Below are 6,691 nucleotides of genomic sequence, written 5' to 3' on the forward strand. Positions count from 1 at the left end.
AATCTACTTGATCTGCAAAGAGGATAGCTACTCCTGCTTTTTTTCGGGTTTCTGTTGCATGGAGTATTGTTTTCCACCCTTTAACTTTCAGTCTATGAGTTTCCTTTTGAATGAAGTGTGTTTCTTGTATGCAGCATATTGTTGGATTTTGCTTCTTGACCCATTCTGCCAGTCTATTTCTTTTGATTGGTGAATTGAGACCATTAACATTGGTGGTTATAACTGAAACATATTGACTTGTCATTGCCATGACTTTTTCTTTTTGTTGGGTTCTCCCCCTTTACATTTAATTTCTTGTCATGCCAGATGGGTTCATTCTTCTTTGCTTCCTGGGGTTGTGATCCTCAATGTCTATTCCTAGGATATTGTGTAAAGTTCTTTGGAGTGCTGTTTTGGTATTCACAAAGTTCCTAAGGTGGTCTTTGTCATGAAAGTATCTTATTTCTCCATCCATTTTGAAAGATAGTTTTGCAGGGTACATCAATCTGGGTTGGAGGCTGTTTTCTTTTAGGGCTTGGAATATGTCACTCCAAGCTCTTCTTGCCTTGATGGTTTTTGTTGAGAAGTCTGCTGTGATTCTGATGGGCTTTCCTTTGTATGTGATTTGTTTCTTTTCTCTGAGTGCTTGGAGAACTTTGTTCTTCTGTTGAGTTTCTGCAATCTTAACAATTATATGCCTATGTGTAGATTTTTTTTGATCAAGGCTATTTGGAGTCCTATATGCCTCACTTATCTGTATGTCCAGCTCTTTTCCCCTGCTTGGGAAGTTTTCTGCCATTATTTCTGTGAAGAGATATTTTATGTCATCTGAACTCTCTCCTGTTTCTTCATTGAGCGCAATCAGTCTTATGTTATTCTTTTTTGTATCATCTAGGAGCTGCTGGATTGATTTCTCCTGTTCCCTTATAATTTTGAAGCAATTTTTCTTTTCCTTGTCCCTAATTGCAATCTTATCTACTATATCTGAAATTCTGTCCTCACATTGGCTCATTCTGCTGTGTAGACTTTCAGTGGAGTTTTTCATGTCCTGGAAATCTATTTGCATCTGTTCCATGGATTCCGTTTGTTTCCTATGTTGGAATTCCATCATGTTCCTCAGCTCCTCTCTAGATTTATTAATCATGTCTTGCACTAGGGGCACAATTTCTCCTGTTATCTGAGAAATTATTTCTGATTTCATTTTTTCCAGATCCCCTTTTGTTGCCAGTTCAGTGGGTCCAGGTGGTTGAGCATCAGAGTGTTCCATCTCATTTCTCTTTGGGGTTGCTGTAGGTGATCTGGAAGTCTGGTTTTGAAATTTATTTATGTGTTTTCTCATTTCGACTGGGTGGGGGGCTGTTAGCTCCTGCACGGATTCCCTCCTCTGAGCTGGGTGAGGTGGGACAGGGGCCAGGAGCAGCAGTAGGGATGGTGGCCCAAAAGCCCTTTCCTGTGGGCTGGGAGCAGCGGGAGGGATGGTGGATGGGAAGCCCCTTCCTCTGGTCCAGGAGCAGTGGGATGGCAGCTCAGCAGCCCCTACCTCTGGGCCAGAGTGGTGGGAGGGCTGGTGGCCCAGAAGCCCCTTCCTCTGGGCCAGGAGCGGTGGGACAGAAGGTGACCCAAAAGCCCTATCCTCAAGGCTGGGAGCAGTGGGAGGGATGGTGGCCAGGAAGCCCCTTCCTCTGGACCAGGAGCAGTGGGATGGCTGCTCAGAAGCCCCTACTTCTGGGCCGGGAGCAGCGGGACTCAGTACCATGGTCTGGTGGTCTGGTGTCCTCTGTGTCTTTGTAATGTGGAACCAGGTGGCTTTACAGAGGAGCGGGGGTGGGGGTCCAGTGGATTTTTGCCAGGGTGAGGGCTGATTCTGTGTGTTCTGTGAGACTTGGGACCTCAGTAGGGCATGCACAGACCTGCTTGTCTGCAGTGGGCTGATTCCACTTCTTCTCCGTATCTACAGTTGCATTCTTAAAACACCATTTTTAACATTGCAGTTTGCCTTAATTATATAAAGAAAGAAAATTATATCAACTAACATTGAAATCTTAAAAGAAGTTATTAATAAAAATACAAGCTTTTCAAATGCTCCACTGGGTCTCTATTACAGAAAAGGACACGTACTGGTTGGGGTTTTATTTGGAAGATTCTGTGTCTAGACCAAATACCGTACTTCAATATATAAAATGTTGAAGCTTTCTTAAATTATGCTTCAGACCTAGTTTACTCAATTATGTAATTTCTACTTATGGCATTAGTAATTAGGGTATATCCAGCTCTGAAAAGCACTGAAGTTCTTTGTGTGACCAACAAACACTCAAAATTCCGAGTGCTGTACTGAGCTCCTTAATTGTAAACACAGATGGCATCTTGCCCTTCAGTGATATGATTCAATTACTGGTCCTGTGTGACCAATGCCACAAAACCATGAGATAGTAGTTGTCTTACCATGATGTATTTGCTAAATGTGAATATAATCACTGTATAAATTATTTGTAAGCTTCAAATATTCATTTAAATGTTTAAGACATTTTTACCTTTAGTAATGATGAGGAATCTTCATATTTTTATGCAATACATCATATACATGGTCTTTTTATACTACTTTTAAGAGAACATTGTTATGAACCAATAAACCAAAATTATAGAGCTGCATCAATCTTCTTTCCTTGGTTCTTGGATTTCCTTAAATGATGGCATCATGTTCATCAATGGTTCTATACCGAATGCCTCTTCTTGAATAATACATTTTGCATCCAATGTAAAGAATAGATAAAACTCCCAGTGTCAATACAATACCACCAACAAAGCTGCCAGTATCAAATTTTGATCCTCTATTTTCTTTAGAATGAACAGTTGTGGTTAGCAGTGTCACCAAACTACTGTGGGTTGTGGTCATCATGGGTGTTGACATCTGGGATACGTTTTGTGAAATACTCGTTACTTTAGTTGTAGACTTTGAGGTGGTGGGAGTTGTTGTATTGGTTGAGACTCCTGGTGTTGCCATTTTAGAAGTAGATTTCATGGTGACAGCTGTCACGTTGATTGAGACCAAGGAAACTGCAGTTAATGGTTTCACGGTGCTGCTGCTGTTAGATGTGCTTGCGTTGCTGAAAGGCATAGTCTCCGATAGGTTACCACTGGAGTCGTGCAGAGGCACAGGAATTTTTGTATTTGGAGATGCCGGCGGCTGGGCGGCCCCCGCGAGCGCCAGCACCTGCAGCGCCCCCAGGAACAGCGCGGCCCGAGCGCCCCGCGCACCGAGGCCCGTGGTTGGGGCAGAAACGCAGCCTCATGGGCCCCAAGCTTGGAGGGAGTGGCGGCGAGAGAGGCCCTGCGCGCATGCGACTTGGCCAGCGTCCTCCTCTGCCTGCGCTTGACTGCTCTGAAGCCCGGGTGACCGAACAGAGAGAGCTCCGAGCCGAGCCGGGGCGGGCCGGGGCGGGCCGGGGCGGGGCGCGGGGCGTGGGGCGTGGTGAGCTCGCCCGCACACGGCCTTTCTTTTCAGAGGGGCAGGGAGGCTGCGCTGGATCCCCGTGAGCACCGCCGCCGCTCCAGATACTGAAAACCCATTCTCTTGTGAGAAAAAATATACTTCATTAATTCTACTATGTTTAGTAAAATTTATTTTCTTCCTTTTTTCAAAAATAAGCTTAATTTAAAACTTTTATCAGCCAAGTGTGGTGGTGCACACCTGTAATTCCAGGATTTGGGAGGCTGAGGCAGGAGGATCACCACAAGATCAAGTGCCATAGGAGAATATATAACTCCCAGCCTGCAAGATGTCAGGTACACTGAGTTCATGTCCTCTGAAATTGAAGAATGAATTCTAAGGAACAATAGAGGTTAAGAGTAGGAAGGAGGGCCGGGATTTAGCTCGGTGGTGCCGCCGCCTGCCTCGCAAGTGCAAGATTCAGAGTTCAATCCCCAGTACCAAAAACAAATACAAAAACAAAAAAAGAGTAGGAAGGATTTGTTGAGAGATAGCTCCTCAGAGACAGGAGGGGACACAAAAGTGGGTTGCCATGGAGGTCATTTTTATTTATTTATTTATTTTTGGTACCGGGGATCGAACTCGGGTCCTTGAGCTTGCGCAGCAGGCGGCGAAACCTCTGAGCTAAATCCCTGGCCCCTGAGGTCATTTCTCTAATGTTTTATAGAGCAAAATCATGAAGTGGGTACAGAATCATAAGGCGAGTAAAATGTGAGTCAAATTATAATCACCCAATAAGATTACAAATATAGCTCCTTAGCTAATATTAATTCAATAGGGAAGCAGGACATTTTTGGGAAAGGATGGGTCTGGATGCTCTGGTCACCCACCTGGGTGACTGATGTCTGTCTGGACTTAGTGGACTGGATGGTGTCATGCCCCTCGGGTAAGGCAACTTCCTGGGCCAGAACATGTGCCATCTCTATGGCAACCAAGCAGGCAGGAGCGCCAAGTACAGCCTGGGTGCCATCAAGCCTCAGTGACGGATATGCAGGAAGCCTTAAAGAAGAACAAAGATAGTAAATCATGTTCCAACCACCACCCATCCCGAAAAGTGTGACCTCACTCTATCTGCCCAAATTCCTCAAGACAGTAATCCCTCCCCTTCCCTTTAAATTTTTTTCTCTGCTCCCTCACTGCTTTGTTCCCTTTTTCCAGACTCAGCTCACTTGGGTGCCCACATGTGAGTGAATAAACAGCCTTTTTACTAACAGTGCCTGTCCATGATTTGCTCCCCCCTGCTCATACAGGTGGAACCAATTACAATATAATCCCAAATTTTCATTCATCTCTTAAGGAATTATAGATTTCTGGCCATTTTGATTTTAATCTCCAGGCCTTGCTTTCTTCAGTTGTACCTGGAGCCACAGTTGTGATGTGTTCTCAGCTTTTGTACTGACTCCCTTGAGGGCCTAGATGTGTCTGACTGCTTATTAATTTCTATCTAATTTAGCTGTTTATAATAGTAGTGAGTTCAAGGCCAGCCTGAGCTGCATAGCAAGACACTGCCTCAAAAAATTTTTGTATCAATATTTCCTTTTGTTTCAAAAATTCAAAAGGTATAAAGGGGCATATGGTGCTAGAAAAAAGTTTTGTTCCATCCCTAGTCCAGTAGCAATCAGGGTTTTCAGTTTCATATGTGTCCTTTTGCAGCCCAGCCCAGTGCCCTAGGCATCCATTGTCCAATGAATAAGCTTATCTCTCATGCATTTAGAATGACATCAGTTAGGTGTAGTTTTTGGAAAAATTGAGAGAAATGATCACAAGAGTAATTTTCTATAGGGCTTTACTCTCTGAGAAAGGCTGTAGAGATAAACCATGCATACATAAGTAGTTACACATATATGTAATAAATTTCCCCTTTTAAAAGAAATGGGCCTTCTTGTTCTCTATGTAATGGGGCTTGAACCTAGGACTTTCGAACTGAGCTACATTCCCAGCCTTTTTTATTTTTAGACAGGGTTTCAGTAAGTTGCTAAATTGCTCAGGCTGTGCACAAACTTGCAATCTTCACGCCTCAGCCACCCAGAATGCTGGAATTACAGGCTCATTACACCACACCTGGCTGAAATGGTACACTTCCTAGCATTTTTTTTCACTTAACAATATGTATTGGAGATCTAAATACTGATATCTACATCTATCTATTGAATGTCTCCAAACCCAAAGAGCTCTTTTATTTTAAAAATTTCATCTACATCTTTTAACAGTTTTACTGAGCTATAATTCACACATTGTGAATTTACCAACTTAAAGTATACAATTGTATAGGTTTTAAAAGTATTTTTAGTATATTCACAGATAGATACAATCTTCATAGCAATCTATTTTAGAACATTTTGATCACCTCAGAAAGAAACCTCATACCCATTATCAATTACCCCTCAATTCTTCCCAATCCTCTGAGCCCCTGGCAACCACTAAATCTTCTTTCTATCTATATATTCACCTATTCTGGATGTGTCATAAATCGAATCATATTGAGGCCAGGAGATTAAAAAAAAAAGGCACATAGGGCACAGGTCCTGAATAAGTAACTTGAGTTAACTGTCAGGGCTGGAGTAGAATGTAAAGGACAAAGAACAGGTCCCTAAGTAAAATAGGAGCCTTGAAAGATTAAAATGCAAACAAGACAGCCTTCTTTCTAGACATTAAAGGCCTGGCAGTGATAAGCAACATCCCTGTGTTCTGTCACATGCACTTGTGCCAAAGAATGTATAAAAGCCCCTGGACTTAAACTTCTGAAGTTTTTTCCACCTTTCAGAACTTCCCCCATGGGGAGTACTTTTCTTTTTATTCTCCCTAATAAATATGCACCTGGTCATTCTCCATTACTACTTGCTTGCTCTTTAGTCACTTCATTCTGCGACGCCTACATCTATGATTTCAAGTTTTTTACCTATTTTTTTCTTCCAGGAGGTTAAGTGTTTCTGTTGAAGCATTTAGATCTTTGACTCATTTTTATTTTATTTTAGTACATGATGAGAGATGTGGGTCTAGATTCAATCCTGTGCATGTAGATAGCCAGTTTCCCCAACACCATTAAAGAGGGTATCTTTTTTCTAGCCCCTTTGTCAAAGATCAAATAGTTAATGTGCTCGGGGTTGTTTTTACATTATCTATTCTGTTCCATTGATCTGCATGTCTGTTTTTGTGTCAGTACCATGCTGTTTTTATCACATAGCTTTGCAATATAACTTCAAGTCCAGGATTGTGGTACCTCCT

Source organism: Heterocephalus glaber, unplaced genomic scaffold, assembly GCF_053883595.1.
Source record: "Heterocephalus glaber isolate CG9 unplaced genomic scaffold, H.glaber_assembly_v1.0 deba00001068, whole genome shotgun sequence".
Classification (NCBI taxonomy): domain Eukaryota; kingdom Metazoa; phylum Chordata; class Mammalia; order Rodentia; family Bathyergidae; genus Heterocephalus; species Heterocephalus glaber.